Source organism: Pagrus pagrus (assembly GCF_965226575.1).
Source record: "Pagrus pagrus genome assembly, chromosome: 6".
Classification (NCBI taxonomy): domain Eukaryota; kingdom Metazoa; phylum Chordata; class Actinopteri; order Spariformes; family Sparidae; genus Pagrus; species Pagrus pagrus.
Window position 1 is genome coordinate 6,105,672 of NC_140190.1, and position 27,836 is coordinate 6,133,507.

Genomic DNA, 27,836 nt, shown 5'->3' on the forward strand with positions numbered 1-27,836 from the left:
TGGAAAGGTGGCAGGGTCCGCCACATATAAAGAAATATTTACAATATTAATGAAGTAATCATACAAACACAGAAATATTAACATGTTCCATAATAACTGAGTAAACAAGCTGTTCTCAGAGGAAAATAAGGTCCGCGGAACACTGTTTGTAGCTGGTAAGGTGGCAGGGTCCGCCACATATAAACAAAGTAAAGTAAGGTCAGTTTGTTTATTCAGTTTATTCAGTCATGAAGACAAAGAGAGTTTGTTTAGGCATAAAAAAATCACCCAATGAAGATCCTTCTCTTCTGATTAAAATGTCTTCCCAAAAAACTACGTAGTGCACCTTTAAGTTGATATTCATATCATTGTAAAGATATCAGTGAAGCTCTTTCTCCAAAACTACAGTGTAGCTTTAAGTTGATGAGGCAAGATAAGGCATATTTGTGATATTTGTGTAAGTTTTCTTTTTTACTCGACTGGTACAAGACATGTGCTGTAGACTATTATTGCAACAGTTACAATGCATCTGAAATTTAATTGTTGTTTCATTACATAACAGGATGAGTTTAATACTATAACGCCAATACAGAGTCATATGCTTTAAACTTTATGTAAAAAAAAAAAAAAAAAAAGAAAAAAAAAAAAGAGGGGAACCGGCATACCATTTTATATTACGCATTTTTGTTCTGTCCTATACATCGCCTCCGTAAATACATGGATGCTGACGGAGTCGTGTCCGGGCCGCGGTGCTCCGGCTGCTCTCACCGCTGGCCTGCTGCCTTACATGGGCAAACTCCTCAACCGGCTGAGACGGCTGGAATTTCAGAGCGTGACGTCACTGCCTACAACTCTCCCAGAATTTGGATGAAGAAGTTTCACTTTTTTTTGGTGGGATTTGAAACCTCTGCCACATTTCCTAGAAAGCGAGGTAAGCGAAACTATCGAGCACTTCTTCTGACGCTTTTTTTAAACATGTTGTGAGACTTTCGGCTGTGTGTGTGTGTGTTTTGTTTTTAAAAAAAAAAGTGGTGTAAGTTTTGAGGCACGGCTGATTTTAAAAACAAAACAAAAACACACTCCGGCGTTGGAGCAGCTCGTCTTCAGTTTGTTCGGCCCTGTTGGGATATAATATGATTTTTTACTGTAGCTCGGACGGAGTTCACAATGAGGGCGTGGACTCCAAAAACGATAGCCTTGGCTGCTGCTAATGTTACATGAGGATACTAACGAAGCTAACTTGTCGCTAGCGAGTGCTGAGCAAAAAAAAAAAAAAAACAGGGGGGGCTCAGTCATGCATTGAAAATATAACTTAATACGTTGTGAGCCGTCAGGTTCAGCCAGAAGGGACTCTGGGCGTCTGTGGTGTTTCTGTTTTTAGCCAAGTGGTCTGCTGCTGAGCAATGCGGAAGACAGACTGTCACCGGAGAGACATGATGAGAGCCCCTAACTGCAGGGAAATATGTCGCTGAATTTCACTTTAGCAACCTCTCCGAGCGCCCCGTTGACTAACGTCTCCCGCAACGGGAGTAACGGCTAGCTTCGTAAAGTGTTCTGCTAGTTTTGGCGTCGTCGTTACAGAAAATACAGTGACCCTCTTATCGTGTGACGGCGACGCGCTTGTTTACGGCAGCAGAGATTCGCCACGTTGTTTAGGTGGTTTTTTTTATGACGGTATTTGTGATTAACTTAGAGAAAACTGTCAGTAGTTATGACTTGTGTCTTCATTGAGAGTTTAAACGTGACACCGTACTTCATAGCACGTACACAGGCCCATGTTTGTTCAGACGGATCTGCCTCAAAGTGTACATACAGCCCACAAACGAGTGGACTAACATTACAGTGCAGGCCTACGTTATACTTATAGCTCTGGTTTAGATTGAAAGAACAGGCCAGGAAACCATTACGGCTTTGATTTGTGACATATAAATGCACAAACAGGCCCAACCTGGCTCTACCCAGATCTATTTTAAAGGTGACTCTTGACAAATCAAGATGAATCCTTAAAAGCTGTCTATGAATCTGGCAACTCATCCAAACCCAAACACTATCAAGATATCGCTTTCCACCAGTTTAATTCACTTGCGTGTCAACGAGGCCCAAAAGGCCAATACCGTGTACTGTCTTGACCACTTCCAATGCAACAAGGAGTTACCAAATATAGTTGAATGAAGTGGAGTTCTTCCTCTTTGCGATAGGAAGTTAAATGTTTTCCACTTTAAATGTCTAAGAAAAGGAAACTTTGTGTTGAAACACACTGTCAGCCCTGCTGATTACATCCTCTGTGCTCACAACCATAATTCTTTTAAAAAAAAAAGGATCAAATCAACCCTACAAATCCCATTGATTTCTATGCATGATGGAGTTTACCAGACTTGTTTATTAGTATGAAATGCTACTCCATTCAGCACATGTATTGTGAGGTGTTATGTGTACAAACACACTTTATGCCTCAAGATTTCCTCTAAAGCTTTACATGGGTCATAGTGACACACAGATGAATAACAGACTACCTGCCTGGTGTAAAGTGCTTCAATATCCTCAGTTGTCCTCTTTTGTGAGTGAGAGACCAGCCTTGGTCCAGACTGTCGACATTGTTCTGCCATAAAATGTAGCTAACACGAGAAATAAGCTCCACTTTCTTCCATAAAAGACTAATTTCAAACTTTGACTTAGATGCTGGATTTCAAATCAATAACACCAAGGTCCCCCGAGAGTGCTGTCATCAAACCGAATACATCTGCGTCGCTCAGACACATTTTCGACTCAGGCAACATTAAACGGAACCGACTTTTAAAATCTCTGGTTTAAAAAGGACTCATTTGACAGCCGTTGATGATGTTAAAGTTGAAAGATGAGTGCCTCAGCTGCCTTTGAGCCCGGGCCCCCCTGGTAGGTTTAGTCAAGTTATTCTACTGTTTGTGTTTCTTGGCATATTTTAATGAGGATGTCTTTTTCTGGAAGGAACAGCAAGTTTCCCAGACTCAAAATGTACAGTTTCAGAGTAGAGCTTGATGGTAAGACAGACAGTGGGGCTTTCAGTCTGAGTGTGTGCATCTTTATGCTAAATGTTGAGTGTGGTCTATTGACACTTGTGATGAATTACTATTACAAGGTTCACGGTGATATGTTTGTAATTATTTAACACAGGGTTGCAGAAAGAAATGAAAGTTTGTAAAACTCCTTGCTACACAAACGTAGAACAAATACACAATTATTTATATTCTTGTATACATAAACACGTATATACACAGGAAATAACTAGTGCATTTTTTAAATCTGCATCTGGTCGAATGTAAACAGCAGCAACAACATGGTGGTGATAACATGGTCGTCATACTTATATAGTTTGACATCTGGGCAACACTGTCCATCAGCTTTGGCTACGTGTGAGTCCACCTGTCCTCGTCGGCTCGTAACATGGTCCGCCCGTCAAGTGAAACAGCTTGATCTGGGACGTAGTGGTGGAGACGGGTCTCTGTAAAGATGTGGGCACAACAGACTCTGATTTTCCCGTAGCTTGGCCGAGTCCAGTTTTGTCCATTCAATTTTTCTGCGACCAGATATCAGCAAATCAGATAATTCGCCTTATAACCCAGCTTTTTTTTTTAAATTAGCATGGCTCCCATCCTAAGTCTCTCCTCTTTCCTCCCTGGGGTGGTCCGGCTGGTCAGGTTGTATGCTTGCAACATGCAGTGGTCATCTCTGTAGTCCGCTGCTCTTGCTCTAAAACCAGCACTTTCTTCTCCAATTTCTTTTTATAGGTATGACTTGTTTCAGCAATGAAGCCGGAAAAATAACAGTTAAAAACAAAAAAAAGAGAGAAAATTGAAGGAGCAACTAGCTGCTACATTTGCATGCGCTGCCGTTGATGTATTACTATTTCAATTGATTATCTAATCTTCTGAAAAAAAAAAAAAAAAAGCCTACAATCTTAGCCAGAGGGTCCTTTAACATCACTCTGGCTATTCTCAAGGCATTTCCAGAATCCTTTGACTCTTCTAACCATCTGGATGAAAAAAATATTCCATCTGCTCCCGGAGATAAAAGAATTTTAATCTGTTTCCCAAATTGAACCTCTTTTTCCTAGTGTAAATAAAAGATAGTTGCCAGAAAGGATGTATCTCCTGGTGTTCATATTTCGCTTGTGGTTTATGAAAAGAACAAGGACATTTGTGATATCCTACCTATCTACCTGGATTAAAAGTTGCATTAGAAACGGGTTAGAAATGGACTTTTTGTTCAACAGACAAAACATTTTTTACTCCAGATTTTTAGAAGATTCAGAGGAAGCCTGATCTTGTTTAACAGCATTTCTGTTTTTGAAAGATCGAGGAGTATTTACTTTTTGGACAATTGAATGCTTATCTCTATGAGAGACACAGACTGGGACAAGTTACCATCAAAGCCTCATGTTGTGCCATTGAACCAAAGAATACTTTTTTTACTTTACTCTATTGGTAGTGCAACAACCCCATATGTAAGTGTGGGAGGTCAAAATATGAGGGTTAGTGAGTAGGGGTGTGATGATACACTCGGCTCACAAGATGACACGATACACGATATTGGGTTCATGAGGACGAAATGAGAAGATAATTTAACACTATTTTTGTCTTTTATTCGATCGAAAGTCACAAAATGCAAAACAATGCAGCTCCATTTTGAAATGTTTTAACTAGTAATCATCTTTTAGAGAATGTCACTTCAGTTCTACTTTCTGACTGAGTATGAATTACCATATGCAGTAAAAGACACGGACAATATGTAAGCACTGTAAAAGGCTTTGCCACAAACTCAACTGACTTCTGGCTTCTCTCCTGTATGATTTCTCATGAGTCTCTTCAGACCTTATAACTGCATGAACTATTTGTGAGCTTCTAACTTCTAATTGAAGCTGTGTGTGACCTTCTAACTGAACTCCTTTGCACAAATAAAAGAATCAAACAGTATAAATCACAAAGTTTTATTTTTAAAATGCAAACCACAATAAAAGTATTACTCTCTCAGTACTTAAAGTGCATACAGAGACAAGCATGATACAGAGCTAAGAGCTGGCTACAGCTACACTCCCCAGCCTGAGATATTCTAGGCTATTACACGCATTGTCAGTCACAATAGCAATGCCATGGTTTGGCCTTTTAAGCCCCCAGTCAGTCAGTGACAGCTGCTTGTAAAACTTCGGCTATGTTTGGTGGTTCTGTATCTTTTGCATAGTGCTTGTGTTAGCCGCTACGTACAACATTATTTTCTTACAGTGCTGACATGTTGTTCCTGTCTTGTCTGTCACTCTGTTGCCGTTTATTGTTACCACGGGGTACCCAAAATGCTGCCACACAAATGATTGCGGGGGCATCTTCCATGCTAATTACGAGTTCAGTTTCAGACGCCATCATGCAGGCTGCTGCTCTGCCTCTGTTATGTACTGATATCGCAAGACAGCTTTTCTCCTCAACGAGAAATATCGTCACGTTTTAATATTGTCACACCCCTATTAGTGACTGATCCAAGATCCCTCCAATAATGTTATGTTACATTGTACTGTGTTAAAGAACCTACATTCACCAAATATTCATAGACCAAAGAAGGAGGTGAAACACTAAGTGTATATTCTAACTGTTTAAGGGGAACTACCGTTTTTTACAACCTGGACCTTATTTCGTGGCAGATAATGCGTTATATAGAGGCTGTGTTTCAGTGCCCCGCATATAGCGGCGCTACACTGGATCTAATTTCGTCCGAACGACTCCAAATGACACCAAAGGTATCTGGGTGAGTAAATGATCGTATTTTATGCTAGAAATAAGGTCCAGGTTGTAAAAAACGGTAGTTCCACTTTAATGACACAAACAAGCATGGCCAGACTAATGACACAGCATACAGGGCATAGCAAGGACATGTCAGCGCCCGCTTAACATTTCTGCTCTGCGGTCAGGTAGGGTTGTGACATGTAGAAGGTTGGTTTGTGCAACAATATTGTTGTCTGCTTTTTACTTGAATCCACATGTCATGCGGATTTAAAAAAAAGGACAATTCATTGTACTGGACAAGACCTGCATAGATCCTACAGAACTTCCTTCTCATCTAAAAACATACCCCTTGGGGACTTTTTTGCAAATGTCTAAGGAATGAATGAAATATGGTAGCAGTTGATTCTTATGATGGAGACAGTGCTTAAAGTACTGTAGGGTTTTGACATCTGAGCCCGACCGATACTCGATTTTAAGGGATGACATTAGGGAGTTAAAAATTCCAATATTGATATATTGGCTGTTGGATATTTTACTGTTTAACAATAATCTTTATCGTCAAAAATGACCTCACTGCATTGAAACCCTAAACTCAACTGGGAATTACATAATTAGAAATTACCCCAAGTATTTTTTTCTGCGTCATCTCCAAAAAAACAAAACAAAAAAAACATGTTTTCATATCAGTGGATAACAGACAACATACACACCAATTTATCTGTGATAGGCCAATTGCCGCTGATATATCGGTTGGGCTGCTTGACATGAGCTGTTTTAACCTTCTCCTGTCTTTCTCTAGTTTCACACTATGTTGCCTTCTCTATCTACCATGCATGCAGCTTGTTTCCTGCCCTGTTTGCTCTCTCAGTTGTGCAGTAAATAAAACATGAAAAAAAAAAATGGTATAGTCTTATGCAATTTGTTTGCAGGTTTATTGCACTACATAGTATGCATGGTGTTTCTTTAAAAAGGCTTTGCTGTTGCGTCAGAAAGCACCTACCGACTCATGGCTAGTACGATCCTCAGGAGCAATAGAGCCATTTGTGGCTTTCAAATAGTGAGAGGGGAAGTATGTACAAAACCTCACCAAAACTAATGCTGGTGCAAAGCTGAATTCAGAGTAAATATGAGAATCTGTCCAGTGCTTTTACCATCACCAAGAAAGCTTTATCTCTTGTTGTTAGTGTCCTTGATGCAAGTTACTGTACAGAATAGACTCATCAACAACAAAGTGGTTGGTATCTGACAGGACATGTTAGTTATGTACCTGGCAAGCTGAGGTAACTATTAGACACAAACTCTATGAAATGTCAACGAAAAAGATAATCAAACCAATACTACTGAACTAAACCACACTGAAACAACTTTTCAATTCACTGATTATCAACCAACAAGTAATTGGTTAAAGTTATTTCACAGAAAAGACTGATACAGCTTCTCAAAGAGGAGGATTTACAGTCTGCCTGGAATGGCATAGATTAACCTTGTGTATTCAATACTGATAGAGCAAATAATGAAAATGAAATATGTTTTTCCTGTGGCCTAAAATGTATTGTCACTTGTGTTATACAATCACACAAACAAATGAAAATAATAAATAAAAAATGAGTGTTACAATAGTAGGTTGATATCTGAGTAACATTTTAATATACAATGGTATTATTGATTTTTTTTCTATGACTGCTGCCTTTATGCTAATATATAAAAGATTGGATCACTACGAGCTAAAAGCTTGACCATAATGTCTTCCTGAGTGAGCTACCATCATCAGATTGTACTTTAGTCTCAGTCCTCTTCACTAAATCATTGTTACACCGTGGTGAAATATTTTCCGTCGTGTCACTTGTCAGCATTGTTTTCCCTCTACTGTGTCTTTGCAGTGAAATATTGTTCCAACAGGCTGTGACAGGTGCCTGGTGAGAAATTACTGACTAAAATCTAAATGGACAACGTACGCTCAGGTTCATACAGGATTTATAAGAGCGTGCCCATAGTTCATCTTTTCGCTGATGAACGACACAGTCATGGAAAAACCATGTTGGTGTGGTCCTGCTCAGCACAATGATAGTTATGTAATGCATTTGTGTAATACGGAGTTGTCTCTATTTCTCAATCCCAACAGATTTCAACATACAGTTAAAGGCATCGCGTCACCAGCTTACCAGGTATTCCATACATCCACAGAGGAGCAAAGGTAAGATAGCGTTTGCTGTACTTTGCTGAATTGTACTTTTTTGTATACTATGTGTTGGTCCTGTTTTGTGCTTTGATGTCAGATGGTAATCGAACTTATGTTTGGAAGGTTGTGTGTTTTAATTTCCAGTTAAGTGCTAATATATGGACATAAATTAGCAACTTGGGGCCATGTCACCCTCAAAATCTATTACAAATTTATCACAGAATATGCTTGGTTGTCCCCAGTGTGAGTATGTGGTTGTAAATCATTGTGCTGCATGATATATCTTTCATTGAGATTTCTTGTTAACTTCGTATTGCTGTATAGTATATCTTGGTGAGCTTTTGTTCGGCACAAAAAATAACGCAGCTTTGACTTTAGACCAGGCTTTTTATTTGTATATGGTGCGGTGGCTTTCTGATGCCTCAAGATAGCAATGCGCCGTAAATGTGCCTGACCACACCTCAACGTGAGCGTACACATGGCGTGAAAAGGACAACTGCGTCAGACTGAAACTAGCAATGACTCTGTTGCTTTTTGGTGGGCGTAAGATGGGGCCCCATATCTCTAGTTTTGCTGCATCAGTTTTATATCCAGTGCAGTCACGTCATGTATCTCAGCTGGCTCGAAGCTAAACTGAAAATGGGCTTTCTTATAGTGCTTTTCTTGTGTACCGACTTTACAGCACTTGTCACCTTCACCTGCTCACACGCATTCATGTACTGAACCACCGACCTTACGTTTAGTGGACTACCTGCTCTGCCTCCTGAGCCACAGCTGGCCCGAGCTTTGTTGCATACTAACCGGTTTAGCTCATTGTAAAAGCAGCCATGGCCAACTCTTTTATTCAAGTCTTTACATTTTTTAGGTTATTTTTAAGGCGCTTTACTCTACATTAACATTGCAGCCACATTCTCAGGCATAGCTGTCTCTTCTAATTTTTCTCTTGTCTTTTCTAAAGTGCCGGACAAATTGTTTCACTGGAGTCGTATAAAAGTCAAATGAACTCTTATATGATTGTTCAAACTGATTTGGCATTGTTACAAATCAGATCTGTACCAGATTTTGGACTGAGGGAATCAAACATTCGTGACCATGTAAGAATGTCTGTCCTCTGAACGCAGTCTGTTCCTTTGGGATTTGGATGAAGTGGGTTTGTGCTGTTTGAGGAAACGAGCGCTCATGAGCCAAATTACTCTTCAAAACAATTCCAATCCAGGCAGGACGGTGTAATGTTCCCTCTTAGCGGCTCTTAATATTACCATGATCTCCCCTGACCTACACCACTCATGGGGAGTAATCACACTTTAATTATACTTTCTTAATCACTTGAAGACAATCTGTGTGACAGGACAGCTTCTCACAGTTAATGGGCTCTCTTTACTTTTCTAATCTGGCACTGGTCTGGTGAACAAAAAAAAGTAAATGACATCTGTATATACCTGCATTTTTGCAATTTATTCAGATTCCCATTCACAGTTTTAAACTCACTCATCTTCTCTACATTTTGAATTTTTACCCATAAAAAACGGAGCTTGCATGGCAGGCTCACAATGTTACCCATCTTAGGTCAGACCGAACCCGGAGCGATTGTGAAAAGTTCTCTACAATCATCATTATTATTCCAAGTGAAAGGTATGCACCACAGAACTGGCTCTGCTGAGGGACTCTGGCTCACAGAGTATGGCATTCCAAGTTAAAAGCAAACCAAACTGATATTGCCCTCAATACTGTCTTCATATTTTCTCCATATTTGGAAATGTTTACCTCCTCACGATGGTTGACAGAGGTTGGAAGAGGGGATGTGAGTCATTTCAGCTGCATAAGGCTTTCTAGGGGTGAGAGGAGCTTTCCAAGTGACTGCCATTTAGTAAAGCTAGCAGTTTTCTGTGCTTCCATGATCTAAAGAGAAACTGTGAGTATCTTTTTATACTCAATTTTTGTTTTATTCTTTTTGTCTTATGGTAGCAATTTGTTATTGTCAGAATAGCCATACATATAATATAATATAATAAATGATTAATTCGTCCGTCTCTTTTTTGCCTTGTCCAAAGCTGCTCTTGGGGAAACTTCTGTGTCTATTTGTCACTGCTTGATTGAAAGTTTGAGAGGTGTAAAGGAAATACCATTGCTGTTTCCTTGCATCAGACACATTCCCAACACTCAGTGTTCCTGTGTGTCTCTGCAAGTATGGAAAAGACAGGGAATTGATATTGACTGCTCACAAGCTGACCGGATATTTTGGGAAGGTTTTTTGAAAAGTTTGGACGCAGCGCTGCAGTGAGAAATTCTTTGACCACAAGACTGACCTTGTATACATACAGCTGTCTGTCAGTAATATGACAAGGTCAGAGAGGTCTGTTACAATATGATGGGAATATATTAAGTACATTCATCCCGTTGTTGTTATTATTAATGCTGTTATAATAACAGTAATGATTTATTATCAATGCTGTTATTATTTTTTAATTATTAAGATTACTGTATCATCACTCGTATTCACTTTTCCTCTCTCCTGTTGTATTTTGTTTTTCTCTGTATGCTGTAAAGCATTTGGATCAACAATGTTATGTGTAAAAGGCTACATAGATAAGGTTGAGTTGATTCAGTTGAGAGATGAATGTGATAAATGCAAAAGTCTGTTGTGTCTGAGCAAATTGAAGAGATATGTGGGATAGAAATAGTTAAATAGCCCGGTGTGTTTTCCTGGAGATGAGTCGCGGATGTGTGTTAGTTGGGGGCAGCTCGGGTCATTGAAGAATTCTGAATTTGCAAACATCCACTCTGATATCTACAATTTAACAGGTCTGACCTTCCTCCTGGGCTCTCACTGTCACACTTCAAACATATAGTGGCAGATGCCTGGCAGTAGTAGTAGAGGGAAGAGGTAACTGATTTTACTTAGCTTTAAGGGCTGGTGCTGCTGACTTCAGTGATGGTGTGGTGTGATTACCAAATGACATTTCAGAATTAGAACTAGCCTGTTTGCATGCCAGTGTCAATTGTTTTTTAAGTTTTTTAAGATACTGGATGCTGTCCACATACATTCACATTACATTACTGAATATAAGATGTTAAAGTTATTTATCTTCTATGCAATTATACAATATGCAATATTATACAATTTTCATAGTTCTAACCAGAAAATAAACCAATCCCAACATTAGCAGCTGCTTTGATATTTGATCTATATATTTGTTTCTTAAAATGTTTTGTTTTTCTGGGAACATGACTGCATTACAATCTGCTGAAGTACCAAAAAAAGTACATAAATATATTTATATTTACTCGTCAATGAGTGATGAACATGTTAAAATAAAACTGATGACCAAATTATTGTTGACTGTTCTACAGGCAGCCTTTTTTTGCTTTGCATTAAATGTCTTGACTTTCTTTTGGATGGATTACCATGAAGTTGGTTCAGACATCAGTGTTCCTCTGAGTTGTAAAAACGTTATTGATTCCTTCACTTTCCATCATTTTCATTCGGTCAAAACTTGAATTCGTCAGTACTTGGATTTATGACCTTATATCTGCAAAACTAATGACATTATTAACCTCAGTGATAGTTTATGTGTAGATATAAGAAAATGTTAGCGTGCTAACATTATAAATTAAGATGATAGCAAACATTAAAGTTGCTAAATGTAAGATCATCGTAATAAGATAATCCTATATTGATTGAAATTTTGGTATAAACATCGGTATATTACATATTACATACATATAATACATACATTAACATTGTCATTAACATGAACATGATAGCATGTTGAAATCAGCATTTAGCATTAGAAATGGGAAATGTTGGCATTCATTGGCATTAAGATGATCAAGTTTAACATATTCTTAAAATGTTCTTAGATGCTCTGGTTTGAACATTAGCTTGTGGCTGCTAATGGTATCAAATGTTGGCTATGTATAGGAAGATTGCTGTGCAACTGACTTTACAGAATAAGTTCACTTCTATGACTTTATGACTCTTGAACAATGGTTCCATTATATTTTAGCTTTTACCATGGGTGGGCGATCTGATTTTTGAATCATGATCGATCGTGAAGGTGTTCAAAATCGACTCTTAAGACCAACTGTAGAGATAGCTGTATTTAATGCCCTGTTCTGTGTCTGAACTACTGGCATAACCTCAGTGACATGAAGACCCACGCCATGATAACATACCAATTAGTGACATAACCAACTAGATGGGTAAGCTGACTGAATGAATACTTCACATGTGAGGTATGGAGGAGCTAGGGGCAAATAAAAGCTATCTTGAATGTTATTTCAAGTTTGAGGAGTTTTGTTATCAGAAAATTGTTTGTTATAATAAAAATAAGATAATAAAAAAGATTTATACAATTTACAATTATCTAACATAGATATCAAACTATTACCTCTGGAATTTTTTGAAATATTTTAGTTCACTGCCAGTTTTATTTACAACCACAGTATCAAGAATGTTGCAGGGAACAGTTTATTAACAAATCCACCATCAGTAAGTGTGTTTCGAGCTCAGTGGCTCCACCAGTTTAATAAGCAGTGACAGACACCGATCGTTGGTTACATAAGTCTCTGGCGACATCTCTAACACTCTTAAAATGACTTAATCTGGTCTCACTCTACTTTGCGGCCCTTAATTTCAAGATGTTGGCATCCACAGATTGGGAAAGATTGTATGTTTTCAAGACAAGTCTTCCAAATGAATCTCGTCAACAAATTAAGGCATGATTAACAAGAGCAATTACACTGAGGATCCGACTGAGCCGAGGAGCATCAAGCTAAAGTGGAGGAGATTATCTTTCTTATTAAGGCGAATCACTTTAAGGGTTTGATTACTTTCTGTTTTTGTGTTTAACTCCTGATTGCTCTATAACTAAGGAGGCCTGCTAAACAGCTATTATTCCTATACAGTTGAGAGTTTTAAAGTGCAGATTGAACACGGAGATTGTATGTTAGCGTGCAGTGCAGCTTCTATTTTCCCTGATGCCACCGACAATGATGGAAATTTCAAAATGTTTACCTTTTTGATTGGATTTCAAATATAGAAGTAGTATTGAAATGTTTTTCCTCACCAGCAAATACTGTTGCTATGGCAGCTTTAAAGGTGTGGTGTGAAGAAGTTAGGGGGATTTAGGATTTTAGATATGGCATATAATATTCATAATTATGTTTTTATCAATGTATAATGAAAATAAGAACCATTGTGTTTTCGTTACCATAGAATGAGCATAGTCTGTTGTAGTATGTTGTGTAATAGTTGTGTAATAGTCTAGAATGGACAAATCCAACACTGGTGTTTTTTCTGTATTTCATGTTTTTAACGTTGGAAAAGGTGCCACTTCAAAAGTAAGTTTAAAGAAAACAATTAATACGAGGTGTTTCTTGATTTTCTATCAAAAAAAACAATCCGCAAATGGAAATGGAAATTTTGAGCTTCTCAGCAGGCAGCACCCAAGGTGAGGGTGAGACGAGGGGTATTCAGTTGGTTGCAATCCGGAACCTCACAGCTAGATAATAATAGTTTTCAAGGCTTTGGTCGGCTCCCTCATCTTTTAATGTTGATTTGGGTGAATGCTGGTGGCCTGTATTATGTTTTAACAAAAGTCACTGCTTCAGTTGAGGGTCTTCAGCACTTTGAAGGAGGTTTATCACAAGACTTTGCCTCTTATTATTGTTCCCAATACTTTCCTGTTACAAAGAATCACCCATACCCACTGCATGAAGTCATGGCCATCCTTCATGGTGGGATGCTGTTTGATATGTGATGAGATGTCAACAGCCTTTGCCAGACAGTTTGTCATGTCTGGAGCGTTCAGTTTTTATTTCATAAGAATATAAAATATCTTTTACGTAACACACCCTACTCCTTTACTTTTTGTTTTTCATCAGCAAAGCTTTCTCTCTTGTTGTAGGTCCCATATTTTCCCCTGGAAAGTCCTTGTATTGCTGCCAATGAAATCTGTAGTTTTGCCTTTTTCCAAATGTCTAAATTCCTGTAACATTTGGCTCATTAGTAAGCCTGATCTCTAATTTACTTCAGTCCCCCCCATTTTATATTCCTTAGGTAACAATGAAATAAAATAGGATTTCAGAGTTTCAGAGCACCTTTATAGGCAGCCCAAGGACATTTACAGTCTGTGTAATTTGTGTCTCTAAAATATAGTCAAATATGGACTTAACTAAATATTTGAGCTTTTCATCATTATTCACTTTAATAAACCTATAAAAACAAGATGAGGCAATCTCATCTGAAGAATCTTACTCCCTGTTATAATTCAGTCTGACATTGCTGGATTTTTTCAACTATGATATTGGCAGCCATATTACATGTTAATCATGTGTACGTGGCCTCATTGCTGATTACTTATTAGGAAAAGCCAAGTCAACGATAGCAATTTCCACCATAACCGATAAAGTCAGGAAGCTCCTAAACATCAACAACAGCTGTGTGAACTTGGCGAGCTGAAAGGAAAAAACAGTCTGTCTAAGAGGCAGTGATGACCTTTGGAAACATTTGGGGTAGTTTTATGGGCATTTTTTCTAGTAAAGTAGCTGCTTTAAATCAATTAACAAATAGATTTGAAAATAAAGACTTGTTCAGAGGCAGGAACCATGGACAAGAAACCAAAAGTAGAACTTGTCTGCTTTCCAAAATGATGGTAACCTTCCTAAGTACATGAAAAAGACAATGGGGTCCTGGGCTGCAAAATGTGGTTAAAAAGGATTATGTTGTGATTATTAGACAGATATCACAGTGCTCCAGATTAACTTTTTACACTGGTTGCACTAGTGCATAATTTAGGTTCACCCAATGATAGCCTACATTTTAATTTAATTTCCTAACACTAGTGGAAATGATTGTAGACAGGAAGAAAGGTGCAGATGCATGCTTTTCATCACAGCACACACAACAAGAAAGAAATCGCGATAACCTCAATTCTTAACAAAAAAAGAAGTTACAAAGTGCTGATGTTTAAAGTGCTTCAATAGTCTAGCTGGTGAAGCACTTGATTGATGAAAAAAAAAAGTTTACACTTAATGTGAAGACTGGAGTGTTTTTTACTGTTTTACTAGGTACTTGTTGAAGTATTTTTTTCTTGCTGAATATCAGGCGCACCAGTGCAACTAATGAAAATATTTAGTTACAGATTTTGTGGCACCTTGGAGCCCTGATTACGACTGCAACCATTAAAATCATGATTGTGTGACATTTGTTGGGGTCTGTACCAAACAAACATTTTTCTTACATCTGGAGAACAAGATTTGTAGATCAGGGCATCTCTGCAGCACTGCAGTACTTTATCATCATGCTGTTTTGTCACACATTTTCCCTTTTATGATCTGCCATTTGTAGACTGCACATGGCCATGTTGCACTATATGCAATGATAATATTAGAATTAATAGTGCAGCCCTAACGAAGCCCAAGAAAAATTCCTGTGGTTGAAAATGTTTCACTTTGAGTCCGATTTAGGCATTCCAGCATTCCCGACACCCGTCCTTTTTCACATTCTGGTTGTCGAACATCTATTTGCTGTTCATCAACACTTTCGTGACCAGTGAACAACAACAGTAATCTTTAACAATGTCATAATGACAGCAAAGTGATTGTGTGCCAGAAGTGACATTTTCTCTGTGTCCCTATCATTTAGGATCAGATGCCACTAACTGATTAATCTCAGATTAGGCAGAAGCTCGAGGCTAATGGGACACTTTACACAATGTGACTGATACACTTGCTTGGCATGCAGCGACAGATGCCAGCCTCTAAAGACAGTCAAATTACTGAAGCATGTTGTTGGCAAAACACAGAGCCATTAATGATGTGCCAGAACATATAAACTGCAAACCACATAAATCAGATTAGAAAAGCCAAAGGATAAAGGATGTCAGTGAAAATTGTTAGTGGTACAACTTAAAACATTATTCCACTTTGGACTGTCATCAAAGAATGTGTATTTATTGTGTAAAAGTACCTACTTGTAACTTGTGTACTTGTATACAATGCCTATTGCTAAATGTTATCAACATCTTGGATTACTGACAATTTCATATATGCTTCTTCAATTTAATTTAAACTAAATCAATCATTTCCTCTATCGTTGATTTTAAATGTAAGGCACAATTAAGTTTTTCGACTTAAACTCTTGAAAGTAGCGTCAAGTCTTCAGTATGCATATAAAGTGTTCACATTACATAGCACTCTTGACAGAAAGGTACTATTAGAGAAGCGTTAGGGGTTAAAATAATGTAAATGAACCATTAAAGTTGTTCCTTTTTCCTTCTGGAGTAATTCTACACCTTTGTTGAATCAAACTTTTCATCTGGCAGGGGTTTCTCTTGATCTTGATTAAGAGAAGGAAAGGGAAGGTAGACTCTGGATGCTTGGGATGAATTTCTGCTTAATCAGGCACAACACTCTTTATTCTGTCACAATCTTATTGTGTCACTGCAGCTTTGATTCTCTGGTGTCAGCAGCAGAATTTTTTTTACCATATCACTCTTTGAAAGAGCTATGTTAACAGAGCTGCATTTATCAGTCTACTGGCACACTGTACGTGGGCATATTTCATGTGGCTCATTGGCAGGATTAATTGCCAACAAGTTCCCTGTGGTCCAGGAATGCAATTACCCACTGACCCAAATCATTCTCCTGGCTGGAAGTCTCTGTCTCTGTTCTGGCAGAGCGACACCTGGGACTGAGTCTTCACATAACCTCACACTCACCCCTCGATGCATCCTTACATCAAGGCAGACTATGAGTTTATGTGATAGTCAGTGTGTGAGTGCAGAATAGAGGAGTGTCGGCTTATTTCCCAGGAGACCGTTTTTGCTATCTCTGTGTTCAGGAAATAAACAAAGATATCCAGTTAGCTTCTGATTTCAACTCCTGATTTGGGGTTGATCCGTGTTAGTGCGGTGTCCTCTTTTCAGGAATAGATGTACTTTGAATTGAGGCCATAACTGTTGGAAATAAGGTTTTCTTTATCTGAGCTATTCATTCAAATTAAGGAAAGCACCTTCAATGAAACTCTCATTTTGAGAGTGAATTGAGGCTTTTATGTATTAGTAATTGAACGAAATGCGTAATATGTATCACAGCTGAAAGATAACAGAGTTGTTGTTGATGTGTTTCGTCCCTAACACAATATGTTATTTAGAGCTGATTCAATTTGCCGATTAATCCATTACTAGATCAACAGAAACAAAAAACAGTAACAAGTTTGATGATTTGATTCATCATTTAAAGCAAAAATGCCGAAAGCACTCTGGTTCTGTGTTTTCTTTGTTTTTAGTGTCTTTTGGTTTTGAACTGTTTTTTTGGACAAGCAATTTGAACATGTCCTCTTGGGAATAAACATTTGCCTCTTCAAAATTGTCGATAAGAGAAATTGTCTTTTGTTTCCCCTCAAACTTTCTTTCTTTTCAAAACCTGGTGCATACATTTCCCAGAATGCAACTCAACGCCTGACAGTTCCGTTGGAGATTTACTGTTGGTGTGTTATGCTAGTAGTGGCAAATGTAGTCTTGGGCTGCTAGCCTTCAGCTCAAGGCAAGCGCTCTTCTTTCTAACTCCACGCCATGATCCTTTTTAATTTTGAAATTAGTAGTTTGCACCGAACCATATCAGACTTTTTTGATAATACATCTGTGGAGCTTGTAGAAAGGTGCAGAATAAAAACATTGCTTTTTCCTTTAATCATTATTATGATTGTCAATCAATAATTTTGACATGTTTGTCAGGTCCCAAATTATTGTTTTGTTTATCTCTGTGTAAGACATTTGACAGTTGGTTCCAGGTACGTTTTTCACCTGTGCAGTTGATACTCAACAAACGGCAAGGAATTTCCAAGTTTTTTGTTATTTCCTTGTTCTCTTTCCTGCAAATTTCTGACTTCATAATTTCAAAGAATGTTTAATATTTTGCTTGTACATTTGTGAATTATTTCTCATAAATCTAACACTTTAATCTAACAGAATATTTAAGTTTTTCCTCAGAATATTATCCCCTCTCCCCCCAACAATGGTCCTAATTCGCTGTCATATGTAAACAGACTTTACATGCGTAAACCTCCCCTTTAACTTTAATCATAGTTTATTTACTATGAACACATTTTTTCCAAAACCTCAGCCTGATGCCTCCATGCACATTTTGTAGAGAGCAAAAAACATTTACCTTGGATGTAAAAAAACAAAAAAACAACATGTGATGTTTGTTGCGTAAGAACCACCTCAACATTAATTCTTACTCTTATATAATGTTGTCTATGATGTCAATCAGTAATTTATACTGATTAACCTAAACTGGATTCCAAGAAAGATCTAGAAACAAACAAACAAATATAAACGCTAGGGCTTCACTTAATGGAAGCTATTGATTTCGGGTGCTGTTGGTCAGAGCACTAATGCATTCAGATTTATACTTTAAAGCGTATCTAATGCTATGACAAGTATGTACGTAGGAAGAGGTGGAGTGGACGTCATTCTGTTGGTTTGTCACAACATAAAGAGAAAAGCTTCTTTGTGTCTCCACATGTGCGGTTACTTTCACTCTTCTCATGCCCTATCTAAATACATAGGGAGTTAAAGGTTATGGTCTGGGTCTTAGTGAGCTGCCCCAGAATCTGCTTCATTAATGGATTATCCAATTGTATATGTTGTAGCGTGCATTGTGGATCAAGTACCATAGTGCAGCCCCTCTAAGCACAGACACACAGCCTATACATGATTTGCTTGTTATTTGAGCTCCGTGCTTGCTTTTTTAGGTCTCAAGCTGCGAGGTTTAAGCTGAGGTTGAGAGGGACCTTACGTGTCAGGTTTGAGGTCACTTGTGTTAATATCAGACAGATCCAGTACATTAGATGCATTCCCTAATCTCTTAAATCCCTCCACTGGCCCAACTTTCATTTGGTGTAGAAGCATCAAATTATGAAGAATCATACAAAGCAAAGCACTAGATCTGTTTTGCCACCTTTGAGGGATTGTGCTTGTTTTTTTTTTTGCTAGTCTTGCTAGTCTTTCCAGTTTTTTCTGTGTGCAAATGATAAAAGCATTGAAAGGCAAGCCTTGGCCTTTTTTTCCCTCTCATCTCCCACCTTTGTGTTATGAATTTTTAATCCATGGTGGCTTTATATTTGTAAAACTTTCCCTGCACCTAGAAAAGTGATTTTTGATTGCGTGATGTCATCCACACATGAAATCTATAGGCCTAGTGGAACCGAGCAGACAGACTGGCTCATGTGCTGGACGAGCATTTTTCATTCAGGTAAAGTCAGGCAGTAAGTTCCTATAAAATGTCGATATCCAACACCATGTTCAAAAGCACAGGGGTAAATTGACCCAACAATGAGGGCACACCATTTTAGACTTTTACTGAAAGATAAATATAACAAGGCTTGTGCACTGTGTGTTAAGAGCAACAGCATCTGAATGTATTTACTTGCTTCAAATATTGAGAATCGATGTGTATCGATATTTCAGTATTTTTAACACCACCGTTTGACATATACTAAGAGATAACTGGATTTTCAGCACACGAACACTGCAAAATGCTTTTTGATATTTAAAGGAAATGAATGTTTTCTACAACTGTGCAGCATTTACATTATCCACAGTGAAATCTGTTCCTACGTTGTGCTATTTATGATAAATGCAGTTGAAGTCATGGGGATTTATAAAGCTCAAAAATTCTCCTCTTTGTGCCACTGTTGTCAATGACAGCTGAACCATCATAGTAACCATTAACCAATCATAATCTCTGAATTGACTGCAACCCTAGTGGAAGCCTCTGCAGATTGTAATGGTTTTGACAGGAGCACAGAGCTGAGTGCAGACCCTCTGTGGTATGGATACTGGTCTCTCTGCATGTGCTTTCTGTTGCATGGATACGGCACATGCAGACAAAGTCATGAGTTTCACAGTAATTTTTGTTTTGAGACACAACATAATATATTCAGTTACGTTTAAGATGATGGGACCAGTGCACATTTCCAATGACCTTTGACACCAGGAGTGCAGGAGGAAGCAAAGGCTCCAAATATTGCATAAAAATTGGATCATACTTGGTGGTTACAAGTGGTGAGGCTTTTTTGAGGGGAATTTTGATTACTACATGACAGCCCTGAGCCCTCACAGACTTATCAGAAATGAATGTCAAAGTCTGAGAGTGTGTGACGGTGGACTTTAGGACTGAGTCATGGGGCAATGGAAGGAGTGTTCAAATGCAGACATAAATCACGTCATGTATGACTGTAGCGGTCGATGTTCAGGCGTATAGTGTGTAGCAGGCACACAGGTAGAAGAACTCACTGGGTAATCAGCAGGCGAACAACACAGGCTGGAGCACTTCAGCAAGCAAGACAATACAGACATGGACTGTTCGGCAGGTGAGTAGGTCAGGTGGAACTCAGTGGAGGCAACCTGTGGGCAGTGGAGGAATCACATACTGTTCTAGAAAACACACTGAGATCAGGGAGGGAGACCCTCAGAGGCTGTCTGTCCAAGTGTAAACCACCGTGACATCACCCACTGGTTTGTCGACTGCTGTTTTTGAAGCCTCACATTTGGTATTACAGCTGTTGCCATCTTGTTTTTTTGGAGCCAGAAGTGATCATATTTGGATTAGAGGGAGGAGCTGGGGTGGATATCCTGATTGGATTGGACTGAGGATCCGAGGACGTGCTGTGGTAACAACTTGTCAATCAAAAGGTAGATGCACCTTAAAGATGTATTATCTATTCTTCTCTAAATGGAACCATAATTCACAAAATGAACATCATGCTTTAATGAAAAGGACTCTAAATTATCGCTTGAGACCATAAACTCACTAGGAAACTGTTTGCCGAAGTAATAAATCAAGTGAGAAGTATAGACATTTTCTCGTAAGCTTAAATAGAATGAGAATTCTTTTTGCAACCAGTGGAGTCGCCGCCTGCTGGGAATTAGAATAATGCAGGTTTAAGACCGGGAAGCTCCATCCATATTTTATGCAGTCAATGTTTCTGAAGCTGAAGAGGAGACAGGGAGATGATGTCCAAGGCTGAAGGACTCATGTGGCTCAACAAAGTAAGACATTCAGGTATTTTTTGAGCTTATTTCGTTGAAGTATATTCCACTCCACATTCCCTGACTGAAAGGCCAACACAAGGGCATAAAGTGAGATGTATTATTTGTTACAACTCGTCCGTATTTTGAATTCTAGTGGTAGGAGATGAAATTAGAAATAATGATTCTTCAGAAAATTCTACCCCCTGAAACTCTGCGTATTTACATCTATGAGAGGTATAATCAAAAAATTGAAACTGGGGCTCTGACAGTCACTCAGCCTGGCAGCCTCCTCGCCTTTTAGTAAGAGTCGCCTATAGTCTGGGCCCAGGTGAAGCGCTCACAAATGGTTCGCAGGTCAGGTGAGCCACTTGTTTCCTGTCAAGGTTATTTGCTGCACTCCAGTCTGCCCTCAGGCAGATTCCTGTAAGCCCAGTGGTGCTGTATACTGTACCGGGTTCAGAAAAGGTAACATGCTCAAATTTAATTTGAACATGCCTTTCACTTTGCTGCGATGCTGTAAAGAAGTAGTTATAAATACACCATAAAGCCCAGGGAAAAAGCAAAGGTGTTTTCAGGGATATGTATTTTTCATTAGTTCTGACTCTCTTTTCAGGCCGTAAACATTCAAGGCCCAATCAAGTCCTCCATTGTAGGAGCACTTAGAAAGCATGTGTCCACATAGGAAATGGACCGACCGCTCCTAAGCTTTGGTACGTCTGTATGAGAGTAATGTTTAGGTCAGCTGGAGTAAAACAAAATGCATCATGAGTATTCATACACATCATATATGACCTATAAAAATTGCAGAATGATCCTGAGTGCAGTATGAAGAAGTCGGAAGAGTGTGACGCACATGCACCTTTCTTCGGTCTCCTTCAATCCCGTCCATCATAGCCTGATAAATAAAGCCCTTTTATGGCCTAAATTATATTTCTTTGACAGAATGCGAGTCTTTAGAAATGTGTTAATGGTCTAATGCACTTGGATGATCACTTGTGTTCAATAGCAAATGACTTTATCTGAATGTTTAATGGCTTTGATAATTTGAGTTTTTAAGTCATTGTGCTTTTTTCCCTTGCTCTACAAGGATGAAAATTGTTTAACCTAAGTTATCATAATGGATTTGGCATTGAGCGAAATTGGCTCATTTTATTTGACTATCAAAAAAATATGCCTGAGTGTTCTCAGGGTCTTTGGTGTGAATCTTTATGAATAACCTATTTTACCTGATACAGTCAAATGTAAATACTTGTCGTGTCTTGCTGTCGACGTGTTTAATTAGATGCAGTTATGTATGGTCACATCTAACAATAAAAAAGTGGCTCAGGTTAGATTGTCAGTGATAGGCACAGTGTTTTCAGAATGTGCTCATGCAGTAAGTGGCTTTTAGTACTGCAAAATTCATGGCAATGAAATCATTTTTAGTCATGGACTTTGGCTATAGCTTCAGGCTGAGAGAATTGGTGTCTCTTTAATTTATCACTGTGATCACATTAATGCTTTACAAACTTGGTTAATATCAATGTGTCTTTGAGAGTTGAAGGGGTTGGTGAAAGGGACGGGTGTTTGGCAGTGGCACAAATTAAGATCCATTAAATTATAACTGAATTAAAACAAATATTAACACATTATTATTGCTTATTTATTTGTGTAAGTTATTGGATATGTTTATTAGACCTCGTTTCAGCACCCGGTGCAAGTTCATATTTATTGGGATTTAAATGAGCCTTGAATTAACATTGTTATCTACAGTAGATTTATGTGAAATCATGTAAATTTTGAAAAACTAAGAAAGTTTTCGGCACAGTTGCTATTTGCCTTCAACTGCCCTGCAGATACCGCACTAGTACCAGCACCACCTCCACGATTTCTGCTCAGTTCTGCTTTAAACTTTAAGAATGGCTAAAGTTGGCAAATGTGAGACAAACACAAACCCATGAGCCCACCTGACCTTTGCTTTCCGCTGTTTCTTGGTTGATCACCAGTTTCACCTTCTTTGCTGGCTACTTCCCCAGACGTCTTGGCACAGAATGTGCTGAAACCCTTTTGTTTTTGGTTTGACTTATAGCTCAGATACTGTTATCACTCTAATTTGGTGAACATGTTTCATGTTTTTGTTTTTCATGTTTTCCCCCACTTTAATGGGAAAAAATATCAAAGATATTGGTCAGATATTGATATCAAGCAACTTTTCTTTTTTTGGTAACACATTTCACATAGCTGGAGGGGAAATTACTATATTTCATTACGGTTTGTGCACCTAATTTTGAACTAGAGCCTGACAGATAACATGTTTTCTTCTCTATTTTGAGCCATTCAGAGCATTCTGACCATGAATAGCTCAACATATTGGTGCTCAGCTGGAACCAAATAATACCAAATTTTCCTTGACCTGAAGAGCGAACTGAAGTGGCCGTGTTATATTCCACAAGTCATTGTGCATTAGGCAATTCCTCTGTTGATGTTGCATCCTTAATTGCAATGGTTACACTCTAGACCTTGAATGGAACTGGTTCAGGAACCAGAGCTAATTTGGTGGAAAAAAGGGGGTATAGGAGTCCTAGTTTCAATACAAAGACTTATCCAATTAAGGCTGTTTGGCAACTGCAGAGAGTCTGCTCATGGTGGTAAAAGACTGATGTTGTATTAAGGAGGTTCCAGGAGTGAGAAGGTGTAACTGCATGTGCGAGGGATGGAGTTGTTGAGAAATGATATTAGTGCTCAGTAAACCCACCTTGGGTAAATAAAGGTATAAATAAAATATCCAAACCACATAGCGATGGTAGACAATTTAAGTTGATGGCAAGACACGCAAACAGGAAGTGAGGCATATTTCCTTCGCGCTTAATAAGGTCCCCAGTTAGCTGTTACTTTGTCAGTCGGCTTTGTGGGGGTAGATGGCACAATAGTTCAGTATTTCTGGAATATTTAGAGTCCAAACAAAGAGAGCTGAGTGTGGATATCACTAAGGAAAATATGAGAAGATGTATGTTCTCCAGGACTACAGCTAATTGTCTTTATTGTTTATAATCGTATCTTTATTTATCCATAGATTTTTCTCATTTAATTAATTCTTCAACTTTAAAATGACAGAAAATGGTGAAAAAATGTCAAATGTTGTCTTTTGTCTGAACAAAGATGAGAAAAACAATGACAAGCTGCAAAGTCTCACATTTTACACCTAGAAACAGAGAATATTTGGTGTTTTTGGGGGATAATATACTTTTAAAATTATTATGAGATTCTATTTTGCAAATAATGCATATTTTTAGTTCTAATACTTGCATATATTGTTACTTTGTTGTACTATAAGATGGTTTAAGAAAATATTTGTATTTCATCAGGATTACCTTCTGATGCAGAGTTTTAACAATCATTAGGTAAAAGCATACTAAGCTCATTTCTCATTTAAGTTACCACGGAAAGAAAATGATTCTCTTTATTACCATCATTTAAAGTATACACCGCTGTTTAGTGCTCAATGCTAAAACTCTTAATTAAAAGTGGAAAGTAAAACATTTTTTGTGGTAGACACATTTAAATTACTCAGTAATTGAGGCTGCATTTTGACTAGAATCAGAGTTTCAGACTGCATGAAATGACACCAAAATAGAGTTTGTTCATCAACATCATTTCCCTGGAGGAACATGTCCCCAGCACCCCGGCTGCTGGTTACTTTTCCTCTGTGCACGGCTACTCGCTGTGCATGTGGAAAAACAGCGCCTCTGAAAATAGGGAGCATATGCTAGAACAAGGAATGCCACTTCAAGCAATACTTGTTCTTTAACATTAGCATGGCGTAAAGAAACTGAAGTGAAGTTGAGAAAAGACTTAGTTGTCAGTTGCATGTTCTCAAAACATTGTATTATACTTGCAAAAAAAGTGAGAAGGAGGCATGGATAACAATCCCAAACTGGCGCCCACCAGTAATTATGATGTGGGTACAAAGAGATTTTTGCCATTCTAAAGGGAGAAGGGGAGTGTAGGTGTATTAATTCCTATTCCTTCCTGCTTCCTCGACTTGGAAGTTCAGATTTAGAAAAATAGACCCCCCTCCCTCAAAAGAAAAGAAAAAACAAGAACTGTCACATTGACTGACGCCAATCGTATGTAGCATCTGTGTTCCCACTACTGCTCCCTATAGTATATGCCACACTGTGGCAATGTGGGAAACTGACAATGTCAATTTATCAGAACAAAAGAATTCCTCAGCAAGAGGAATACACATCTTCGGGCCCTGGAGACAAAAATCATTCCACCCCCACCCTTACCTGTATCTAAACAGAATGTAGGACATTCACAACACCAGAAATAGAAATTTCAGTCACAATTATCATTTTTGAATGTATCCCCTGCAGTCAAAAGTTAGTGTTTCACTTCAGGAGTTAGAGCTGCACTTTAATGCTAACTTTCTTAAAGTAAACAATTGAATGAAAGGCGCGGAGAGAAATTAAACACCCAAACAGCTGCTGCAACCTGATATTGGACAGTTTTAAATGAACTGATCCAGATCCATTCTGCCCTTAATCACTTGTCTTATTATGAAACTTGATTTTACATATTACGTTTGTGCTGATTTTGTTTTGGAGCTGTATAATTATACTGTGTTTCTTTTCAGGTGTCTGATCCTGTTGTCCCCACCACAACTTAGTGTTGAAATTTGGGTAAGTACCTTATTTTCCTTCCTTTATAAAACAATGCAATACTGTTTATTTACAGACCAGAAAGGCCTCTATGAGTACTGCTGTAATTGCCTGCCTGATTCATTTTGTCGACCTTACATTTCCCTGTAGGCAGTATTAATATATATTTGACCTTACAAAGAACTTTTGTAGTTGTAATGGTGGTTTCCATATTTTTTTAGCCCAAATCCTTATTTCTGAGTGTGTGTACAGTCTTTGTGTACCACGGTGCATCTCGTGACCTATATCTTTGACTTCGGTCACTATGCCAAAAACTCCACAAAGGGCCAATGTAGTCTGGCAGTGGTGCTCTGACAATCTTGAGATAAAACCTAAATATTAAATCAACGTCTTTGCTGGAGGAAATATCAGCTGGTTTAAGTTCATCCAAGGACTATGTGTAGTCTAAATAGACCTTTTTTTCATGTTTTTGACGATCTCACGTGTATCTCACAGATTTGGTGAAAGTTTGTAACTGTCTGCTATAACAAAATGTTTTCCATCTCGTTTCATTATTTCTTCAATTGTTTAAGAAACAAAATTGCAGTGTGAATAATTTAATAACAATAATAATGATAATAATAATAATAATAATAAGGGTTAATGTTTTGTATACTGTAACGCAATAATGTATTCTAAAAATGTATGGCAAATTCATAATTAGGTCATATTTGTATTGTATGTATTCATATCTTTATTGGCTTTGGCATCCACATTATTATATTTATTAACAGTTTAATTCCCGTGCATGGTCGATGCATGGAAAGTTGACTAAAGGGCACAGGGCTGCCCTAATGACGTACAATCAGTGTTCCCATGATGCGTGCTTAATTTATTCAGTTAACCTTGGTTATAAGAAAAACAAGTCATGTGTTTTAGATAGAAAATGTGGAACCAAACAGAAGCCTATCTATTCAAATAAAGCTTTGTCCAGTGTGCCCTTAGTCCTCGGTTGAACTAAAGCCAGCTGATGTTTCCTCCAGCAAAGACATTGATTTAATATGTAGGTTTTACCTCATGATTGTCATAGCACCACGAGATGGTCACGAGATGTGCCGTGGTCCAGAAAGACTTTAAAACAATTACAAATGTTTACTAGGCATCACACACTCAGAAATAAGGATTTGGGCTAAAACATATCGAAACCTGAAGAAGTGTACGTTAACATTAATGTAAAAAAAACCATGACTGGTAAGGGAGCACATAAACATCTTACGATTTATTTTTAAAACAGCAGTGAATACAAGTGAACTAGTAATTGCCGTGACTGTTTAGCATGCTACCATTTGGATAGTCTATATTACAACAGTAAACTGTTATCTGTTTACCTGGGTTGTGTTGTTAGAAGCAACTACAATGAAGGAGAGACACATTTTTAGGTTTGAAAATAAAGAGAAAGAATTTATCAATATAAATATACCCGTTAATAATAATGCTTGTAGACCTTATTGCTGCATATTAAGTCCGCATTTGGTGCATTAGTTAAGCCTAAAGTGATTCTTTGTCTTTATCCCCTGATTAGCTGACTGAGAAGTCCCTTAACAGCCACATCAAAATTATGTTTGCATGTCCTGATAACACTAATGGTCCTTGCTATAATTGATTTAAGATATAATTTCATCAGTGTTGCAGTCATGCTTGTGTGTTTCTAATTCTAATGGAAAAGTGTAGACTTGATTTTCAATTAAATGTATGCCATTAGATTAACCCCACTCAGTAGTTTGTTTGTATCTTCACATTAAAGCAGATTTATTTGTAATGAACTGAATATAGCCCACAGCTCATACAGTAAGACAGTATATTGCTCAAACTGTAAATGCAGACATTGAAATGAGCAAGCTTCGAGGTGTCCGTGTTTAGCAAAGCATGCACAGTGGTTGAATACCAAAATTCGATATATTTTTGAAACAGATGGCAAGGTGCTCATATGGGAACCTGAGCTCTTCTTCACTGAATATGAAAATGTTGAACAGGTGGTCCAAGAAGCTTCCTTCCCTGCTACGGCTTTCATTAACACTCTTTTATTCTTCTAGTAATAATAAGCTAACTTGCTCCCTCTGAGATATGGGGCAGACAAAAGCTGCTTCCTTTTGTGTTGGCAAAAACTGGCAAAAATGTGTTCTTTTTTTTAATGTATTATTAGACACAACCATCTCTACCAACATCACCAAAAAACATAAAAGACACGCACACCCGCACAGTGTGA

At 38.1% G+C, this 27,836-nt stretch overlaps 1 protein-coding gene across 1 annotated transcript in view; it reads left to right on the top strand.

Annotated features, from left to right (window-relative positions):
- The first annotated feature begins 758 nt into the window (after positions 1 to 758).
- The window catches only part of lpp (LIM domain containing preferred translocation partner in lipoma), a 152,585-nt gene continuing 125,507 nt past the window's right edge, over positions 759 to 27,836 (top strand). The window contains exons 1-3 of the mRNA XM_084354004.1: positions 759 to 910; positions 7,849 to 7,920; positions 25,567 to 25,612. The gene's annotated coding sequence lies outside the window, so the exon portion shown is untranslated. The remainder of the gene's footprint in view (positions 911 to 7,848; positions 7,921 to 25,566; positions 25,613 to 27,836) is intronic.